Source organism: Myotis lucifugus, unplaced genomic scaffold (assembly GCF_000147115.1).
Source record: "Myotis lucifugus unplaced genomic scaffold, Myoluc2.0 scaffold_192, whole genome shotgun sequence".
Classification (NCBI taxonomy): Eukaryota; Metazoa; Chordata; class Mammalia; order Chiroptera; family Vespertilionidae; genus Myotis; species Myotis lucifugus.
Window position 1 is genome coordinate 222,714 of NW_005871240.1, and position 23,101 is coordinate 245,814.

A 23,101-nucleotide genomic window follows, 5' to 3' on the forward strand; every position below is an offset into this window, starting at 1 on the left:
AGGTCACCATAAGGTCGACAGGCAAATGGCCAAATGGTCTCTGATAGGCTTCCTCTAACAGCCTGTAAAATTCAATTGATCTTTGTTGATTAAAAGACAAATATTTTCTTAACTTGCAACCTAAGGTCTGCATTCTAATGATTAGAGCCTGTTTCCCAACTTCAGAGAACTCTTAGGCAGCTTTTGATTGTACCAGCAACACAAGTTAAGCCAAGATGGACTCTCCTTAAAGTTCACCTTTGAACTAAACTGTTCCACTTCCTATTTAAGTCGGAATCAGTGTCTTTTAAGTAAAAGTAAATTATTCTTTTTGTCTCTTCTAAGTCAGAAGTATCTTTCTGCATCTATCAGCTTTCTTCCAAACATGCTGACACTGGTGAAGATTTATGTATATGAAACAAAACAGGGTTGTCCACATGGGTCATGGTGAGTGTGTCTGTTTGTCCAGTTGCTTGTAGCAGCTGTGCATACATGGTGCCCACCTTAGACTGCCCAGAGTAACTACCACTCCAGTATTCTCTCTATGAACTCTCTAACAGAGTTCTCTCTGTAGAACAGCACTGGGGTGTTTCTGTTGATAGTGGCAGGTACTTGAGGGAAAGAAATTTGTCTTTCACATTTCTGTTTCCTGAGAGCACCTTGCAGATGGTTCTGTTTCCACTCACTGCTCAACGAATACCGACTGGCAGAATTTCCTCAGGGTGAAATGGGGATAACCAGTTTGCTGCCTCTGCAGCCTGTATTTCTTCTTGAGGCTCCAAAGCAGAAATTGAACTTCATTGAACCTGAAGCTTCATTCTTTTACCATTCAGACAGTTTCTTCAAATTGTCTCAGTATCCATAGCTCAGAGGGAAATGTGGAAGCCTGTCTGTTGGTGACTGCTAGGGTTTTATTGGTTTGAGAGATCCTGGGATCTCTATCAGGCTTTGGATGATACGTGCTCTTGGTGAAGCTGGGTTTCAAAGTATTCTCTGGCTGCTTTATATGAAGTATAGTTCAGGGAGAGATATTTTCTTTCTCTCTTAGAGCTGATTACCAGTTCTGAGTCAAGTGATTCCTTTGAAAAGGAAAATTGGCTTCTGCAGACAGTGGTCCAGATATATAAGCCCAGGCAAAAACAGGCATTGAATCCCAAATTCTGATAACAAGCTAAGCCAATTAAAATTTATTTACTCATTCTTCACTGAGCCCTTTCATTTGAACCCTATGAAGAAAGTTGAGAAGATTAATTACAGGTTAAGATAGCAGCATCTTCTTCATGTTTCCTTTCATGTCAAAACAGACACTGTAAGTAAATCTATCCCTTCCTATAGCGTTTCAATCTGCATTATCTCTCTTGATCTTCAGAGCAACATCACCAGCAATAAATTCTATGGGGATTTAATTTTGCTTGGTGGTTTCAGTTCCAGGAAGGCTTCAAACAGAAGGTGGAATTTGAGTTGACCCTTGTGGGAGGAGGCATGAAATGTGCTTTGCAGTGAGAGGATTGCCTCTCTCTACATCTAAGGGGTGTTACCCCAAACACAGTGCTGTTGATGCCCATGCAACTGCATGGACCATGCCTCCCTCTTTCTGTCCTTTTTCATTATGGACGTGCCATGGCCTTTCCTCTGACTACAACAGCCCCGTCCCCAGGCCTCTTTCCATACAGAACAAGGCAGAGGTTATGTGGGGCACTGCCTGGACTGGGAGGCCAGAGACTTAAAAATCTAACCCTAATTTGCAATAGCTGTATGGCATTTGACTCTTTTATCCATTAAAAGAAGGAGAGTGGTTGACAAGATGATCTCTTAGGTGACTCCTTTTAGTGTAGGACTGTTTACAGAGATGTGGACAGGATTAGGGAAGGATGTTGAGGCACCCAGGGACCTGCAATAACAGAGGCCTGTACCACACCTGAAGGGGAAAGGCGTTCTGACAGCTGGATGAGAGGGAGCTTTGCAGGAAGGGTCACTGGCAGGAGCTGTACCTGTGGAGGGGACAGCCACTGCCATAACTGCCCAGTCAGGAAGAGGTGAGAGGAATAAATTCCATGACCTTGCTCCCTTCCTGTCCTCCAAGCTCCCACTAACACCTCCCACTGGCCAAACCCAACAGAAGCCAGAGTACAGAGGCTCCCGGTGATGCACATGGCAGGGCTCAGCCTCCCGGGACACAGAGCAGAATGACTTTCAGTGGGTCTAGGGGCACATGGGGCATATACCCCAAGCTTATTTACTCACTCCACATCTTTTATCCCTCCATCAACGTGCAGTCCATAAACGTGAATTTGAAGATGTGTAGCAAGGGACTTATCATGAAGTCATGGTGGAGAATGGGGTTGGATGGATAAGCCTCAGGTCCCCTGTTCTGTTCCCCACTCCTCACAAGAGACTATCTGCCTTGCAAAGCTATGATTTTGGACCTTGAGCAAGAGGTATATGAGAGAGTCCATGGTATGCACATCTAGTGATTCATGGTATGAATCACTAGTCAGTGAAAACAGCAAAGGGAAAAGGCAGCTACTTTCTACTCAGATCTTTAATGCTCATGATGCAGTGGCTGCTGAGATCTGATTTAATCCCACTCTAGTCACAGTAGGAAGTGGTGGCCTATGAGGTATTATCTGGGTGATTCTAGGATAGATGTCCCTCTTCCCAAACACCTTCAACATACAACTCTCCCCATCTACTCCCACCTCTTATTCTCCCTCCCTTCTACCTCTATAAAGTCCCATATTATTACCTCCCTTAAGGAAGAGCCCTGAAGGTCCCTATTAACATGGATAGATGCTAGGCCACATGGGGGTCACAGATTAGCAAATGTTCAGATCTGGAGCATGAAGGGTAGTGATTAGTGAGATGCTACCTGATGTGCTATGGAGTAAAAGGACACAGGCAGGGACACCACAATTGGGAAGGAGAGGCAGATATTATATATAACCAATTTTTTAAATTCTTTTTTGTTAGAGCAAAAAAGTATTGTAATGTCAATACCATATTTTTAAAAAGATTTTTTAAAATTGATTTTTTGGGAGAGGAAGGGAGGAAGAGGGAGAGAGAGAGAGAGAGAGAGAGAGAGAGAGAGAGAGAGAGAGGCATGTGAGTATGGAACATCGATTGGCTGCTTCCTGCACCCACACAGGGATTGAGCCCACAACCAGGGCATGTGCCCTGACCAGGAATTGAACCAGCAACCCCTCAGTGCATGAGACAACGCCCAACCAACTGAGTCACACAGGCCAGGGCTCAATAGCATATTAAAAAAATTTTAACCTATTAAAATTAACAGAATAATAATGGGCTAATTACACTGAAGTTGCTAAGTGTTGGCATTCTGCTCTATACATCCCTGTTGTGGTCTTATGAAATACAGAATTCTAGAATCGCTTGAGTTGGTAATGCTAAACTTTTTATTTACAACTATGATTTATAAATGCTAACCTTTACCTGAGTTTAAATGCAGTTTCTTTTTCTGCTTATTTATATATGTAATTCTTGAGATAACATTTATAAATCAAAAGCTACAAATTTCTAATTCAGTGTCTGGATTTACAGATCTCTGACTTCATTAACTTCTTGATTTATAAACAATCGACCAAAAGTCCCAGTTGATAAACGCAAAATCTTCTGCTGGATTTATGCATCTAACCAAGAGCACTCCTATAAATCACTGTCATGTTTGCAAATGTTCCCATTAGTTAGTGCTTTGGCTGCCTGATTTGAAAACACCTTCTCTCTTTACTATTTAATCCTGATTTATCTTTTTAATATATGGCACATTCTGATAATTTGTTACTACCAAATGCTGATTTATAAGGCACTGTAATAAATTTTATATCATAAATTTTAAAAGCTTTGAGTTAGGTACACTATATTTTTGAAAGTTTTATGGCTGAAAAACAATTCTCAGAAGCAAGAAGTAAATTTTACATCCTACAAAACAAAACATGGAGTGTTGGTCATAAAGTGTTTGTCTTTTCTCTCTGTACTGTCTCTCCACCCCCTGCATTAAGACTTCCTTTTTTAACCAAGTGTGTACAGTTGTTGGCTGGACCTAAGCAGTCTTCTAAGCAGAAATATGAGTGTCTGAGCTGAACAGATTGGTATGATTACCGTGTACTAAACCTCTTGTTGAATGGGGGAGGGTCTGTAGGTGTTATCTTGGTTGTCTCTTATGTCTGGGCTTTTCATTTGCTGAGGACACACTGGTGTATCTTTGGGCTGAAATCCCTGCTTGGGCAGCTTGAATACTTGCTGAGCAGCCTGTTAATTACATATTTGTTGAAGTTATTTATTGTTTCCCTGGCTAAGGGCTGAGGGACTGATGTTTATCAGTTTTATGCCCTTGCCTACTGGGGACCGAACTACTGCCCACAGTCAGAGAGAATTGCTCCCATAGGGGATCAGGGTAAGGCCTGAGGGCACTGCGTAAGGATTAGCATTTTAAAATGATAATATTCTCAGAGATGTTATGCACAATAAAGAAAATGGATGATTTTCCTCCTGATTATATCAAAGCTAGCACATCTGTGTGGTTCACTGTGTTCCTTAGGTTCATGTGGTTTACCTTTGTACTTTTCTGAAGGGGGTGGGTTTACTACAAAGGTTTTTTATCTTCCCAAATTTTCAAGAACTAAAAGCCATCTAAAGTGGGCAATTAACAGCATTTTGAATCAACTATCAAACAGCAGACAGAAATTGTACCCTGTAGTTTCTATGTCACCCTGATATTTATAGGGATCAGGGTATTGTTTTGCAGGAAAGAAATCAGGGATGGACAATTGACAATATAGCAGTTAAGTTGGACCATAAAGCATTTTTTTCAATAAAGTATTTTTAACAACACAACTTTTAGAATAAAGTAGTAAATATATTTTTATTAAAGACCTCCTTTGGAGAGATCTCTGTGCCAGTCGTTTGGACTGGAATGAGGCATGTGGAGGAACAAAGACAATGTTCTAGATGTTCAATACGTGGCTTGTGTCTTCAAGAGCAAGTCAAAGAAGCAAGGCAAGATTCAAATCCAAATAGTTAATAAATGACACAAGAATTTTACTGGGAGATACAGGGTTTACCTAGGTTTCCCTACTCAGTAACTATGTGAGACACTACAAATCACATCAGTCTTTCAGTGTCTTATTTCCTCTACCTCACATAGAGAAGATTTAACAAATATTTATTGAGGACCTTTTATTAGCCAGGCACTACCAAAACTATTGGGGAATGAATGATCAATTAAACAAAAATCAACTTAATAGAATTAAAATCTAGAAGAGAAGGGAGAAAATTCTATAACTAATGTTAAAAAATTAACTGAGTAAATATTAAGATCTAATTGGCTTTATTAAGTGATTCATGAAACAGGCAGATCCTATCCAGCTTCTAGAAGGGCACTCCTAGGGGTTATATAAAATGAAACACTTTTAAAATTAATTTAAATTATTTATTGCTTAAAGTATAATATGAGTCTCCTTTTCCCCCCGTTGACCTCTTCCCAGCCACCCCCCCAAAATCGCTCACCCCCCTACTGTCTGTGTCCATTGGTTATGCTCATATGCATGCATACAAGTCCTTTGGTTGATCTCTTACCCCCACCCCCATCCCCTGCCTTCCCTCATAGGTTGGACAGTCTGTTTGATGCTTCTATGTCTCTGGGTCTATTTTTTTCATCAGTTTATGTTATCCACTATATTCCACAAATGAGTGAGATCATGTAATATTTATCTTTCTCTGATTGGCTTATTTCCCTTAGCATAATGCCCTCCAGATCTATATATGATGTTGCAAATGGTAAGAATTCCTTCTTTTTTACAGCAGCATAGAATTTCATTGTGTAGATATACCACAGTTTTCTAATCCACTCGTCTGCTGATGGGCACTTAGGCTGTTTCCAAATCTTAGCTATTGTAAACTGTGCTGCTGTGAACATAGGGGTGCACACGTCCTTTCTGATTGGTGTTTCTGTTTTCTTGGGATATATTCCTAGAAGTGGGATTACTGGGTCAAATGGAAGTTCCATTTTTAATTTTTTGAGGGAATTCCATACTGTTTTCCACAGTGGCTGCACCAGTCTGCATTCCCACCAGCAGTGAAAGAGGGTTCCTTTTTCTCCACATCCTCTCCAGCACTTGTCGTTTGTTCAATTGTTGATGATGGCCATTCTGACAGGTGTGAGATGGTATCTCATTGTTGTTTTGATTTGCATCTCTCGGATGATTAGTGACTTTGAGCATGTTTTCATATGTGTCTTGGCCTTCTGTATGTCTTTCAAAAAGTGTCTATTTAGGTCCTTTGCCCATTTTTTGATTGGGTTGTTTATCTTCCTTTTGTTAAGTTGTATGAGTTCTCTATAAATTTGGGAGATTAAACCCTTATCGGCAATAACATTGGCAAAGATGTTCTCCCATGCAATGGGCTTTCTTGTTGTTTTGTTGATGGTTTCTTTTGCTGTGCAGAAGCTTTTTATTTTGATGTAGTCCCATTTGCTTATTTTCTCCTTAGTCTCCATTGCCCTAGGAGCTGTATCATTAAAGATATTGCTACCACATATGTCTGCTATTTTGCTGCTGGGTGGCTTCTTCTAAACTTTTTATGGTTTCCTGTCTTACATTTAAGTTCTTTATCCATTTTGAGTTTATTTTTATGTAAGATGTAAGTTGGCGATCTAGTTTCATTTTTTTTGCAAGTATCTGTCCAATTTTCCCAACACCATTTATTGAAGAGACTGTCTTGACTCCATTGTATGCTCTTGCCTCCTTTGTCAAATATTAATTGAGCAAAATGGCTTGGGTCAAACTCAGTGTTCTCTGTTCTGTTCCATTGGTCTATATGTCTGTTCTTATCCCAGTACCAGGCAGTTTTGAGAACAGTGGCTTTGTAATATAGCTTGGTATCTGGTATTGTGATCTCTCCAACATTGTTCATCTTTCACCAGATTGTTGCAGCTATTCATGGTCTTTTTTTATTCAAGATGAATTTTTGGAGAGTTAATTCTAGGTTTGTGAAATATGCTGTTGGTATTTTAATGGGGGAGTTCATTGAATCTATAAATTGCTTTGGGTAGTATGGACATTTTAATGATGTTGATTCTAACAATTCATGAACACAGTATATTCTTCCATTTGTTTATGTCTTCCTCTACCTCTTTTTTCAGGTTTTGTACTTTTCTGAGTACAGGTCCTTACTTCCTTGGTTAAATTTATTTATAGGTGTGTTAATTTTTTGTTGCAATGGTAAATGGGATTTTTTTAGTTTCTCTTTCTGTGAGTTCATTTCTGATGTATAAAAAAGCCATAGATTTCTGGGTGTTAATTTTATATCCTGCTACATTGCTGAATTCATTTATTAAGTGTAGTAGTTTTTTTGATGGAGTCTTTAGGGTTTTTTATATACAATATCATATCATCTGTAAATAATGAAAATTTTACTTCTTCTTTTCCAATTTGGATGCCTTTTATTTCTTCTTGTCTGATTGCTATGGCTAGTACTTCCAGCACCATAGTGAACATGAGTGGTGAAAGTGGGCATCCATATCTTGTTCCTGTTCTTAGGGGAAATGGTTTTAGTTTTTGTCCATTGAGTGTGATGTTGGCTGTAGGTTTGTCATATAAAGCTCTTATTATGTTGAAGTATGATCCCTCTGTTTCCACTTTGCTGAGAGTTTTTATCAGAAAAGGGTGTTGAATTTTGTCAAATGCCTTTTCTGCATCAATTGATATGATTATGTGATTTTTGTCTCTCAGTTTGTTTATGTGAAATATTATGTTTATTGTTTTGCAGATATTGTAATAGCCTTGCATACCTGGAATAAACCCCACTTGGTCATGGTGTATGATCTTTCTAATGTAATGCTGGATCTTATTTGCTAGAATTTTGTTGAGGATTTCAGCATCTATGTTCATCAGGGATATTGACCTGTAATTCCTTTTTTTGTGGTGTCTTTATCTGGGTTTGGGATTAGGGTAATGCTGGCTTCGTCGAAAGAGCTTGGAAGTGTGCCTTCCTCTTGAATTTTTTGGAATAGTCTGAAGAGGATAGGTTTTAGTTCTTCTTTGAATGTTTGGTAAAACTCCCCTGTAAAGTCGTCCAGACCAGGGCTTTTGGCTGCTGGAAGATTTTTGATTACTGCTTCAATTTCATCAGTAGCTATCAGCCTATACAAGTGTTTTAATTCTTTTTTATTGAGTTTTGGAAACTTGTATTTTTCTAGGAATATGTCTTTTTGTCTAGGTTGTCCAGTTTATTAGAGTAGAGTTGTTCGTATTATATTTTTACAATCCTTTGTATGTTTGTGTGGTTGGTTGTTACTTCAGCTCTTTCCAAAATGGAAGACTTTTATATGAAGAAGGATGGGTCAAGGAAGCTATTAGGAAAAGAAAGAATTTTTAGAGCAGGAACCTTATGAGGGGAAAGGAATGGTAGGAGTTTTTTTCATGCAGATCCTGCCTCTTTTATTCAGTGAGGCATGGAGAGTTCCCAAGTGACAGATTACCTCACTGATGTCTACCAGAAAATTCCAGACCAGTTGATATGTTTCTGGGAAAGGTTAGAACAGCAGTTTGGTCAGGTATTAAATTTAGGTTTGGTATCATGGGCTTTAGCACAAGTGATGCCATTTTGGGCCTGTGGTTTTTTCTTTAACACTAATAAGGTCATATATGTTAGAAAAGTTTAAATATTATTATATTCAAGTAGAAAAATACCTAAAGTCCCTTTCAGTTCTGCCATTTGGTCGATTTGCATATTAGCCTTTTATTATATAGGATAAGTAGTGAATGTCATGAAGGTTTCTGTTACTTGTGCCATTTATTCCATATAAAAAATTACCTTTACACACAAAAATTACATACACAAAACATGCCTCCTACTCTCAAAATATTTTTTCATAATCATATTATTAAAGTAAGTAGTTATTGCATAGACTTAGTGTTTCAAACAGGAAAGAGTGGGAGAAAGAAAATTGTATCAAAGAAATTAAAGAAAAATAATATTTGTTATTTATTTTTTGCATGTCAGAAAAATGGCACCGCTGGTCTGTGCCCCACTGCTTTTTAATACTAGGCTTGATCACGATGGACAAGAAACTTGGTCACATTGTTATTGGACTGGACAGTAGTTGTCAGCCAAAAGACAACTCCAAGTTGATATTATGAGAAGGAACTTTATTGTGAGCCAGCAAGCAAGGACACACTCAAGGTAACTTTCCAAAGCTGCATGTCTGTGAACAAAGGATAGGATTCATCTTTATCAGGGAAGTCATCTATAAACATCAAGGTAAACTTCGTCCTGAGAGGAGATTTTAGTATTATAATGAAGGTATAATGAGAAAAGTTCATGAGGATATCACTGGAGGGTCCTCTAAGCTTTGGATGGCCTCAGCTGGTTTCAGCCTTATCAAACCTCTGGTTCTACAAAACATCCTGGGCTTGTTCCTGAAAAACAGCTCTGGCAACTATCAATGTTAGGAATAGTACAGGTATAAAAGAAAGTTTAACTAATGAAGTCTCTGCCTTTCTGTTAAACATTTAGCAACTTATAAAATATGGCTACATAAACCTTATAAAATCTAGGGTGGCCTAAGTGGGTTTAATTTAATAAAATTATGAACTGTACATAAAAATTAGTCTATGCTAGGCTACCTGTTAGGTTAGACTACAACATCATTGTTACACCTTGAAATATGAATGAATTTGGTAGGATAACCAGGAACTGGGTTTCCTATTTTGAGCAAGATATTAGGAGAACAATAGGACTATGCAGTGATGTCCCCAAAGAGCAGCAACTGACCAAGGAGAGTTGTCCTCTTGAGCAGGTCCTGGCATTGAAGATAGCCCTGTGAGTAATATACAGGGGTGGCCAGAAGTATGTTTGCAAAACAGTTTATTCTTGTGTTATTATTTATTAATTATTGTATTATTTATTTTTATTACTACTGTAAATCTACTTTTGCCAACCCTGTATTTGAGCTTTACAGACCTCTCTTGTGGTGCTTCCTCCTCTTTCATCGAAAGGTTTGGGATTGCCTTATTTTCTTGATATTGCTTAGCACAATTTTCTTCAGTGCCTTGGAAATGCAATTGGCATGGATTTATACTCTCAATATTGGGTGTGTTCCAAATTCTATTACTGCCTTGCTATGACCATCAGGGGATTAACCTAATTATAATATTTTAAAAATAACTTGGTTCCTCTCACTGACACCAGAGAAAATTTCCCAATGGCAGCTTAATTGAGTAAAATAAATAAGTCCCTTCTTTACCTTGAAAGTAGGAAACCTCAAATTAAAAATGAGAGAAAATGATTTTATACCTAAAGTTCTTCTGGACTGGTCTTTAATTAAGACCACAATTACATGTGGACATTGAAGTATTCATTTTATTCATACCCCATATTATCATTCTGCTTTTTCTTCTGCATTCAAAGCATTTATTAGACATGAGAGCTTTGAATATAATCATGCAAACATAAGCATGAAAACATAATTACCAAAATGATATTAAAAAGCAATTCAGCAGGTGGATGACCTCTTTGATAAAAAGTAACAATAGTAACTAATAAAGCTACCAGTTGGATACGAGAAATTCACTGCTTTCTGCAAATCTAAGAAGAAAAGGGCATTTTTAATTATGTAATATATTGATGTTCAGGAAAAACATTAAAATCATCTTATTTTATGAGAATTTAATTCACTCTATATGTTTTCATTCTCTACTACATTTCCCATGAGGCCTGTTTAACTATAGATCTGTGCAAAAAATAGAAGCTTTCTCCCTTCCATTAGCATTTCTTCCTGCCACAACCATCTCATATACCCCACGCCTTGGCTAGTGACATCAGACTCATTTCATTTCAAGGCCATGGTTATCCTGATGAAAGGCAGGGCAGAGATATAAACAAAATGAATTCACCTTCTGACAAGATGCTTGTGGCAGAGACATGTACATAGGTTTGGATGTGTCCTGTTCAAAATTTTAACAAATGAGTTAGTGAATTTATAAAACGATGTAGATCTGTTAATTGTATGAATGAAGCAGAAATGGAAGAGTCAGCTAATATAATAGATGATAGAGTCATGTGTCCAAAAGATCCTGACAATTTGGAAATATAAGCTAAAATTAGCAAGTTGATGCATTAATATCTTGAGGGATACATATAAAGTTCTTCACTCAGGATAAAAACAATCACTTGCCTATATAATCAAGTTGTGGAAACCTTAATAATTGGTAGATTATGTTAAAGCAACCACAACAATAATGACGACTGTAGCACAAAAGAAACCTGAAGTTTTAGTTGACTTCAAGTTCAATATTGGTCCCTAGTTGTAAGTCCACTGCCATGAAACTCAACTTTGGAAGCTGTGATGAAGCTAATATAGTAAAGGTATCTTTGGGGGATGAAATACATTCTATAATGATCCAGTAGAAAGTTCTTGCATTTTTTTAAATGTATGACCTCCTGGATTGAACATACTTTATTTGTGTCAGGGGAAACCAGCAGGACTGTATACAAAAATATAAGAAACTAGAGGCCCAATGCACAAAATTCATGCAAGAGTAGGCCTTCCTGCCCTCGGCTGCTGGCACCGGCTTTCCTCTGGCACCTGAGACCCGGGCATCCCTAGCAGCCCCAGCTTCATCCAGAAGGTCGTCCGGAAGGATGTCCAGTTAATTAGCATATTCTTCTTTTATTATTATAGACTAGAAAATTCATGCACTGGAGTGGGGGTCCCTCAGCTTGGCCTGCCCCCTTTCACAGTCTGGGAGCCCTCAGGGGTGGGAGGTAACCCAGTGATCAGGGGAAGGAGATGCCCCATCACACCTCTGCTGCTGCCACTGCCAGCAGTGCAAGCATTGGCCGGCCCTGGTTACCTGAGCCTCAGGCGGCCCTGGGCAGCTGGGCAGCTGCCATCTAAGGCTTGCCTGTGCCTTGGGCCGGCCCTATGCGGCTGGGGGGCTGAAGGGACTGGGAGATTCCAGAGGCAGGCGTGCAGAGCAGTTGAGCCTGCCTGGGGGTGGGCCTGGCCTTGCTGTGCACCTGCCCCGCTGGTGGGGCTGAGGGGTCTAGGCGCTGCCATCTTGTGGCTGTGGGCACTGCCATCTTTGAGGGTGGGGCAATCAATTAGCATATTCCCTCCTTATTGGCTGTGGGTGTGGCCATCTTTGAGGGCGGGGCAGGCAATTAGCATATTCCCTCATTGGCTGTGGGCACTGCCATCTTTGCGACAGTGTGAGGGTCAATTAGCATATTACCTCCTTATTAGATAGGATTAGCATCAGAAATTCTGATTATATCAATGCCTCACTTTGTTCATCTAATATTGGAATTAATAATAGCCAGCTTCCAGGGTTTGTATAGGGATCAGTTTGATAGAGTGGAAATAATTGCATTAAAATCCAATATACTATCCAATAATAATTTTAAATTATATCTTTCTATAGGTTTATGCTTAGTAGACACATGCAAATATTTTAGTACACATAGGAAAACAGGATTTTTACACTCTCATATACTGTTGGAGGAATATAAATGGCCATAGGCAACTTGTACATATCCTTAAAATTTTTCAATGCATGATTTTGATCAAGAAATTTCATTTCATTTGGTTTTACCTATAGAAATATTCAAGACATATGCATAAAGATATATGTATAATCATTTAATCATTTTTTTCTAACATTTTTTGTAGTGGTAAAACATTGGGAAATATCTAAAGGTTCATTCATTGGGAAATGTCTCAGAACTTTTAATAAATCATGGTATAGTAATACTATGGAATACTATGTAGTTTCTTTACTTTTTTAAAATATATTTTTATTGATTTAAGAGAGGAAGGGAGAGGGAGAGAGAGAGAGAGAGAGAGAGAGAGAGATAGAAAATATCAATGATGAGAGAGAATCAATGATTGGCTGCCTCCTGCACACTCCCCACTGGAGATTGAGCCCACAACCTGGGCATGTGCCCTCAATCGGCATTGAACCCGGGACCCTTCAGTCTGCAGGCTGATGCTCTATTTACTGAGCCAAACTGGCTAGGGCTATGTAGTTTTTAAAAAGAAAGAGGTATACTGAGAAATAATGATGCCCATGAAGAAAACCTGTTACAAAATATTGATCCAGTGTATGCAAAAATCAACTTTTATGAGTGTGAAGAGTGCACATATTTTATATGTATGTGTGTATATACAAGGTGGGGCAAAAGTAGATTTACAGTTGTTTGTATGGAAAATAATACAATAATTTATAAATAATAATACAAGAATAAACTGTTTTACATACTCACAACTATAAACCTACTTTTGCTCTACCCTGTCTCTATATGGCAGTCATGTACCCATGGAGCATGGAGCTTTCACATTTTGCAATCTTATATCAGCTTTTGTTTGGGGCTATCTTCCAAGGGTGTTTTTATGGCTAACAGCTTTGGGAGATAGAAATACTTTCTTCCTCCGGGATAGGAGGCAGAGGACCGATGGTTTTTGCTGTCCAGAATAAAAAAGATAATGTCTCCCTCAGAGTCTGGGATGATTCACTAGCAGCCCTCTTTAAAAAATATGTTTTTCTGGAGTCAGGGTTCCTCATGAATCCAAATGTTACCTTTTGTTACCTCTGTATATATGTGTGTGAGAAGGTAGTAGTGACCAATTATTCCACCTGAGGTAATAGAGGGAGTAAATCCTGAAATTCCAGCCATTTCATGAATAACGATTGCATTGGCATTAACTGTTTACATTCAGAGGGCAGAGCTAGAAGAAATCATTGAGAGGAAGTTACAAAGAAAAGATGGATATAATTTAGGTTATTAAAAGGAGACATTTTCAAATGTTAAATGAAATAGGTAATTAGTAAATCACTATTGCTCACCTTATCTCAGGGTTTGTGTTCCTCATTAGTGTTTCTTCAATAAAGTGTTATGATCTTCATCTGGTGGGTCAATACTTGATTGTGTTTAGAGTTTATTTGACCCTTCTCAAATGAACTTGATTCTTCCATTCCCCATGTCCTTGCTCTTCACTCAAATGGTTTGGTTTCATCTGAGAAGCTCTATATCTTTTTTCTACATTCATGTGTCTTTTCTTGATCATAGAAGTGCGATCAACGGGCCAGGATTTAACATGAAAATTTGGTGCAGACTTTTGTATAGTTGAAATAGGTACAGTGCGATTGAACTTCGTGGCCCATGCGCAGAAGTCAGTATTTTGTGGAAGAGCCACACTCAAGGGGTAGTCTAGATCAGTGGTTGGCAAACTGTGGCTCACGACCACTGGTCTAGATCATCTAGTAGTAGTGCTCTACTTTGAAGTTCAGGGCCAAAGTCCCATCCTAAATAATAAAAAGCTAATATGCAAATGGTTGTCATGCCTTCATGCCATCATGCCCTCACACCATCATGCTGTAATGGCTCAGACACTCAACACTGGGGAGAGAGGAATGGGGGCCAGCCAGGCACAAATGAGCTTGTGAGAGAAGAATGGGGACCAGCCAGGCTGTGGCCCAGGAGAGGGACAATTCGAATGCCCCATGGTCCCTGCAGTCCCGGACAACTGCAGCTGCGGCCCAGGTGAAGCTGCCTGCCCACAGTCCACTGTGGCTGCGGCCGGCAGAGTGAAGCCGGTCTGGATCCTGGGTGCCTGCGGCTGGCCAGAAGGAGGGAACCCTGGGCCCAGGGTGCCTTTGACCTGCCAGAGGAGGGAATCCTGGGCCCCGGGTACAGGGGGAGGCAGAGGTGGTTAGGGGTGATCAGGCCAGCAGGGGAGCAGTTAGGGGTGATCAGGCAGGCAGAAGTGGTTAGGAGAGATCAGACAGGCAGGCAGAGGGGTTAGGGGTGATCAAGCAGGCAGGCAGGTGAGCGGTTAGGAGTCAGAGGTCCCAGATTGCGAGAGGCAGTCGGACATTTCCAAGGGGTCCCGGACTGGAGAGGGTGCAAGCCGGGCTGAGGGACCCCCTCACCATGCATGAATTTTGTCCACTGGGCCTTTAGTTGAATAATGAAGGATTTCTTTATTTCTGTGCCTTTTAGGTACCTTCCTTGGAAAGGTGATAGGGAAAATCTTGCTGAGCTAGGTAGAATTGAAGTAATTCTGGGTCCCTGGCCCAGCACTGTAATACCATTTCTAACAAGATCCAAGTCATTTCTGTTTCCCAATAAGTATTGACAGGAATATTGATGAGGATTATCTTCTATTGGTCCATAGAGGCTAGAGTGGGGGCCTTGTATGAGGTTTCTACAGAGTATCCTATTTATATAAGAATTACGTTTGGTATTATCTTAACATAACACAGATATTAGTAAAATTAAGATTGTGAAATGGAGGAAGGAATAAAATTTAAATGCTTATCTGTAAACAGATATATTTTAGAATGTATTTTGTTATCTCAATGTTTACAAACCAAATTACCAGTGAATCCTATGTGTCAAGGAAGTCAGAGAAAATAATTATCAGACAAATTTAAAGTATGTTTCAACATCATGTTGCCAAAAGAATAACTACCTAGTGTTCACAGCAGTAAACAATACATTAATTTGTTTCCTTCCTGTGATTTTTCCATTATTCCCTTTTCCCAGGTAAAAAGCAGCCATAATGCCTGCATGTTTCTTAGAGTAATTTTATTGGAGTTTTCTAACCTTTACCATTGGTATCTTTATCTTCCTCTTGGCATGTTTCCATTTTTTAGAGACATCATCATGCTATCAAAATCTCCAGACAGGGAAGATGGGGGCTGACTTGTCCTTCTCTAGCAATGCTAACAGAATCTTAATACATTTTTTGTTAACCTTTTGGAAATGCCAAGCAATGATTTACAAGTCCCCACCCCGTAGGGCATTTGTAAAGGAGTCACCCAGATGGTTTGAAACACTCTTGAACAGTGCAATTCAAGATGCAGGGCTATGGATCTCAGGAATGTCTTACAGGCTTTGCGCACTTAGGACAAGGTGTGAAACATACATAAAAATGGCGATAAAGGAAAAAAAAATAATGGAACCCAAACTTGAAGCCTGTACCTTAGAATTTTCAAGAGTAAAGCTGTGCAAAAGAAACTTATCCTATATTTTTGGAACGTGTTGTTTAATTGGAATGGAATAAATAATATATCAAATAGGTATATTAAAGAAAAATAGGATCATAGATACACACACTATATGCACACATACATTTAAATATAATTTATGCAAAGATTCTCCTTTGGGGTGATTTTCAAAAAACAGCATATTTTATAGAAAGGAACAGCTAACCTTTTCTAAAAAGGGACAGATAGCATATATTTTAAGTTTTGCAGGGTTTTTCTAGTCTCTGTCTCAACTCTTCATCTCTATTAGTGTAGCTGGAAAGGAGCCATAAACAATATGTAAATGAATGCATGTGGCTGGGTTCCAATAACTATTTATTAACACTGACATTTGAATATCACAATTTTCATGTCACTAGATATTATTATTCTTTTAATTTTGTTCAACTGTTTAACAATTTAAAAGCCATTTTTAGATTGGTGACTACAAAAGTAAGTGGTGAGTTGGATTTGGCCCACAGGTTATAGTTTGCTGATCCCTGCTTTAGAGGGTCAAGTTCTGTGAGATAAAATGAAATTTTATGACATCTAAAATTCGACAGTATTTTATATTTGAGAAAACCTCCTAATGCTTAGCATAATTCACTTATCTTAAAGGATGCAGCTATTTTAAAATGCTAAAATAATCTCAAGTTAGCTCTGTATTTTATACGTTTCTTCTGTAATTTGTTATACAGCATGCTTCTCATCCTTTGCAAATTACCAGCAATTCTGTTTTTTTTAACTATTTTGTACCAGAGAGACATCACCTCCATTTGAAACTTAATAAATATTGAAAAGAACTACAACAAACAACAATCAAAGCTAAAGCTAGATTACTAAGTAAAGCGAAAAACAAAGAAATTCACACTGTGTTCTTACCATATACATGTCAGCACACCTGACTTTCCATTTGTGTAAGTATTCTATTTAATTACCGACTTTCAGCCAAGTTCTCTTCACCATAACTATCTCAATGTTGGAGTTTTAAAGTACAAGCAAACATTGGGAGAATCTTAAGGTTTGCATATTAAATTAATATGAATATTAATCTAGTTCCCCAAATACAAAATAGAAATGGTTCGAAAGAAGCCAGTGGCTAAAAAGAAAACAAGAAAATGTGCAATTTATAAATTGTCATACTGTATTCATTTAAGGCACTTGTTCACTCTTTTTGTGTTTCTTTTCTTCTTTTTTCCCTGAGTGGCACTTGTATTAATTAGCTGTTGCTGCATGATAAATTATTATATTTATGTACAGCTTAAAACAACATACATGGGTCAGAACTGTTAGGGCACAGCTTTTCTGGGTTCTCTGTTCCTAGTCTCATGTAATTAAAGTGCCAGCTGGCCTGTGTTCTCATCTGGAACTCAGCATTCTCTTCCAAACGCACATGGTTGGTGGCAGAATTCAATTCATTGTGGTTCCTTGAGATTGTAGGACTGAAGTTTCTACTTTCTTGCAGGCTTTCTTTGGAGTTCCTAGAGGCCCACACAGTGCTTTGCTAAATGGTTCTCTCAAAACATAACAGCTTACTTCTTTAAGGCCAGCAGGACACTCTCTCTTGCTCCAGTGTGCTAAGAGGGAGTCTTATGTAGTGCAACATAATTAAGGGAGTGACTATCACATCACCTCTACTATATTCTATTGGCTAGGAGCAAATCCCAGGTTCCAGCTGACCTCAAGAGGAGAGGATTACATAGAGGCATAACTCATTTAAGGTTACCTTAGAGCATGTCCACTACAGTAATACTAATACTGATCTAAAATACATTATCTGTGTGAACCAAATATTAGTCAATTAGAATAATATCGGGGTATGCTCTTAAAGAGTGGCTATACATTGGTTCTATAATCCAATCCTATATAATAAAAGGGTAATATGCAAATTGATTGGTTGCTATGACGCAACATGCACTGACCACCAGGGAGCAGACACTCAACGCAGGAGCTGCCCCATGGTGGTAAGTGTGCTCCCACAGGGTGAGCACTGCTCAGCCAGAAGCCAGGCTCATGGCTGTGAGCGCAGCAGTGGTGGCGGGAGCCTCTCCAGCCTCCACAGCAGCGCTAAGGATGTCCAGCTGCCAGCTTAGGCCCACTCCTCACGGGCCTAAGCCGTCAGTTGGACATCCCCCAAGGGCTCCCAGGCTGTGAGAGGGCACAGGCGGGGCTTAGGGACCCCCCAAATGCATGAATTCGTGCATCGGGCCTCTAGTCTGTAAATATTTGTTAAGAGCTCTTCAATTAGAATGAAAAGCTATAGATCATAGTTTCTCAGACTGGGCATTACTAACATTACTAACATTTTGTTGGGAGGGTTTTTTGTTGTGGGGGTCTGTCCTATGTATTGTAGGATGTTTTGAAGTATGCCTGACCTCTACCCACTACATGACAGTAGCACTCCTTTCCTTAGTTATGACAACCAGACATTTTCAAATGTCCCCTGGGGAGGAAAATCATCCTTAGTTGGAAAGCACTGCTATTGATAATTCCAGTATTTACTTTTGTAAGAGTATTATGAGCCAGTCTTAGAATCATTGAACCATAACACATGAATGCTTCAGTGATCCTTAGGGTGATTTCAGAGAAGAAATAGAGAAGTAAATGAATTGGGGATGCATTTTGAATATTTTTAAGGTGTAGAAGAAAAAATCTAGGAAGAATATATTTCTGGCTTGGCTAACCTTATAAATGTCAGTATCATTAACTATAAAATGGAATACAGGAAGAGGTGCAGGCCTTAGGGCTACACAAAAGGAAAGGAAAGAAGGAAGGAAAGCGAGAAGGAAAATGACATGCTGCATTTCACTGTTTTATGGAGCATCAAAGTGGATGTATGCAACAGTTGTTGGACAGATAAATCTGAATATCTGGGGTCAAATTAGAACCAAGGGTCATTGGTATTTAAACTGTAGTTAAAAGGAAGAAAGAGGTGGATGAAATAAGTCAGGCACAGCATGTAGAATGAACAGAACAATGATCTGGATAGAACCCTTGGGCTATAAAATATAAGGCAGGAGATAGGAAAAAAGAGAAGTCAATTATAAACTGCAAAAAGGCAGAGTCAGGGTTAGAATGAGCAGCAGGAGATAAAGAGAATGATACTGTGAAATTGAAGGTAGTTGATGGTTTAACCAAAGAAATGTGATAATTGGTGCCAAATATAGAATAGCATCAAATTCCAGCAAGATAGCTATTGGATTTGACAGTATGAAATCCAGTGTCTTGGATTTTTCCATATGAAGCCTGGAGGTGTATCATTCAAAGTCTAAGTCTCCTTACTTAATAATTTCTCAGTCAGGCCAGTTCATACTGACCACTTACAGAGACCTACTAAGGCCCCTGTATGCAATAATATCACACAGTTTTGCATTCCATCACTTGTTTTATCAAATATCTTGGCTTTTAGTTTAAAGGGATCTCAAAAGAGATGTGTAACTCCTTTTGCTCAATTTTTGTCCTGAGGTTTACACAGAGAGTACCAAAGTTTATGATTATTAACTTCTAAAAGAACTCCACTGACTTTCACTTTATTGTTCCTTATCCTTGGCCATATGTTCATGTATATATCTTTAAGTATTTGCATTACGGTAGTCTATACAGGAGCTGCCAAGTGTTTTATTTAGGTCCTTCTAAGCAAATAGTGTGTGTTTCTAGAAATGTATTATTTTGAATCTGAGTTTTTAAAATCCAGTAACTTAACGGATTAAATTATATATGCTCATTATATTATCAGAGGGTCTAACATGAAATCAATGGTATCCTCCTTTATCACACTCCAATTCCACTCCTGCAACATAACCGTTGTTTGGGATGTCATGTTTTCTTTTCACCTTTTTAAAATTTATGTACATGTATAAAACAAATATACTGTTATATGGTTGGGGGTTAAAAAACAGATTTTATGAAATTAGTATGATGAAAATACATATTATTGTGCACCTTTTAAAACAATTCAATTCTCTCTCAGGGACATCCCTTCAAATCAATATATCTGAATCTACCACATTCAATATAAGTGTGGCATTTAAGCATCAACATGAAGTTATCAATTTAGTCACTTATCCATTGATGCAAATGCATGTAGTTTTCAATGTGTTATAAACAATGCTTTAATGATTAACATTTTATATGGGCATATTCAAGTAACAAGTGTTTTTTATATTTAAAATGTTGTTATACTGGGGATGCCTCTCCTATTCTCCCTGATCAAGCTATTCTTTCTTCTTTCACTTTCTAGGACCACCACTACTTTTCAATTGGCTTCTGAGTAGATTTTATAATCCCTTAGATCACTAATCTACCAATCATAGCAGGTTTAAAGGTTAAGTTTCAGGATTAGACATATTTTGGAATTATTTGTTGCTAATATTCTGTCATTTAACCTCTTCTCTGTGTTTTGGTATCCCTTGACTTGCCAGGTGCTTATAGTGCCACTAGCTGGTGTCTAGGCAACCAGGATTGTTCAATCTCTAGCACCTAAAAGTGGTTTGTGCTCAGTGTCCCTAGTGTTAATGTCAAACCTGGTAATGGATAGTGTAACAGAAACAACTAAGACAAAATAAAATCAATCCCTTTCACTCATCTTAGCTACTATCAGTTATGTCATTCATTATGGAATGCTTTGGGAGGATAGGAGTACTTGGCTAATGTTCTATTCTGTTACAATATTTTTCAACTACTTTTTACCTTTTAAAAATTGTTTCTTTCTTATTCTTCATCAGATTTTAGGAATTTGGTGAGCCTAACTAAGATTATTTGAGATTAGAATACCAGAGAAATAAGGACCCAGGAAACTGAGAAAATTACTTAAAAGAAATTCTACTGAGAACATATGTTCCCTGTGTCCCTCCTTGAATCCACTTTTACTATATTAACTTCCTTGATGTGGTAAATTATTCAAACCTAGAAAATCTATAGAACTTCTCAGTGAGACAAATACCCTTGATTCCCATTCATTCTATTTTATTCAACAAAATTGCTAAGAACAACTGGTTCCTAATATATTTTTTTCAATATTATCACTTTATTCAGGAGATAATCAATACAGGGCCAACACTGAAAAATAGCTGTACATACATTTATATAAATCGGCTATATTGTCCAGAAGAGATTCAGTTGTTGTAAACAAGGAGGGTGCCTAAATGACTGCAATGTTTCGAGCAAGTGTCCCCACACTCCCTTGAGTTAAGATGGTCCCAGGTGGAGGTGGTCCTTTTAGCAGGAAGAGGAAGCAGTGCCAATGCACAAGCCAAGAGCTGCTTGTGGACTATTATGTGAAGATACAAGACATAAATTTAACTTCTGAGGACAAAAAGTTTCATGAGACCCTTGAACAGCAGCTACTTGTGACTCAACTAACACAGCTCTTAGGTCCTAGCCAGGAGAGGGTGATGCCTCCACTGCTAGGACTGGAGAAAGCAGACTTTCTGGAGCTCATGCCACCCTCAGAGGTGTGTGGATGAGAGCTTGGCTCCCACTGGAAGTGGAGGAGCAACTCAAGAAGAAATGTTTCACTCTGCTTTGCTACCATGATCCTAATTCCAATTCAGAACATGAAACCCTGAAGGCAGAAAAGGCATGGAAACTGGCAGAGATCCTGGTGAGTGAGAAACAGCAGTGCCAGGATGCCAAGAGCCAGCAGAAGGAGCAGGTGGTGCTGCTGGAGAAGAGTGCCACCTACTCCCAGGTGCTTCTCCGCTGCCTCACCTTACTGCACAGATTGCTTCAGGAGCACCGGCTGAAGACTCAGTCTGAGCTAGACCACATCATTGCCCAGTACCTGGAGATCAAGTGTAGTGCCATGGTCCTTAAGCTGAGGATGGAAGAGCTAAAGATTTTGTCTGACACTTACACTGCTGAGAAAGTAGAAGTTCATCATCTCATTAGGGATTGTTTGAAAGGGGCCATTCAGCTACAAGAACAGGACATGGAGAAGTCCCAACAGGTCCTAAACACCTATGAGGTCCTTGGGGAGGAGTTTGACAAGCTGGTAAAAGAGTACACCCAACTCAAGCAGACAACTGAGAACAGGCGTTGGGCACTCCAGGAGTTCAGCAAAGCCTACCACTGAATGTTGGCAGGCCAGGAGGCACGGCTTGTGCATTGGTTCCTAATATATTTTAAACATTAGATTTTGTGTGGAACATAGGAAGAACTGAATTATATACTGTTTTTCTCTTTAATAATTGTGCTATGTAAAAAGATCAAGGGCTCAGACTTGGGCTTTAGTCAGAGCTATTTAATAGCCATGGTCAAATAATTTAACGTCTTTTAGGCCTTGGTTTCTTAATATATAAATTGAAGAGGAAGGGAATAGATTCTCCAGAGAATTACCTAACTTCTAATTGTATACCCTTTAATTATATTGAGGATAGAATCTCATTAAACTTGGGCCAGTGGCATTCCCTTAACAACGAAAGTGTCTTAGTATGATTGCCATTGTAATGTGCAAATGTTCTCAAATTAAATCAATAAAGTGAAATCATTGCTGCTCTTTCATATGCACAGTTATATTGTGTGATGTTAAACAGCTGCTGTATTCTATCCTGGCTATAGCCCTTCAGTTCTGGTTGAAATGACTCCTGTGTGTATACTGAGAAATAAGGCTAATGCATGATTCAGCATGCCTATAAATGAAAGATTATATTACAGACAGAAAATAGCCCAACAATAGTTATTCTAATACACTTCAATGACATTAGAAAAGAAGAAATACATCAAGTGTAGAACATAGGTCCTCCCTTTTAATTCTGCAATACAATAAAAAAGCTATGCAGGTTTTAGTAGTTTTTTCTGTCCAGTGGTTAATGTATTGACACCTATGTTAAATGACATTATCCAAGATATACCTACATCTTTTTCAGAATATAAATTCTCTTTTATGCTGTGGTAAAGAAACTGACTTTACTATTACAGAGTGCAGAGGAATATTTTTTTCGACCTAGCTCAATTGGAATTTTACTTCCTGATGCCTAACAAGGAACAACTGCACAAAATATATATGCCTTTTTGTATTTGCATATAAACTTAGCTGATTTGAAAATGAATTTTATTTAATATAAAATTGTAAGTGC

The 23,101-nt window shown here is 38.6% G+C and overlaps 1 pseudogene; it reads left to right on the top strand.

The window, feature by feature from the left end:
* Positions 1-21,217: 21,217 nt before the first annotated feature.
* On the top strand, positions 21,218-22,098 carry LOC102423408 (annotated as a pseudogene).
* Positions 22,099-23,101: the final 1,003 nt, after the last annotated feature.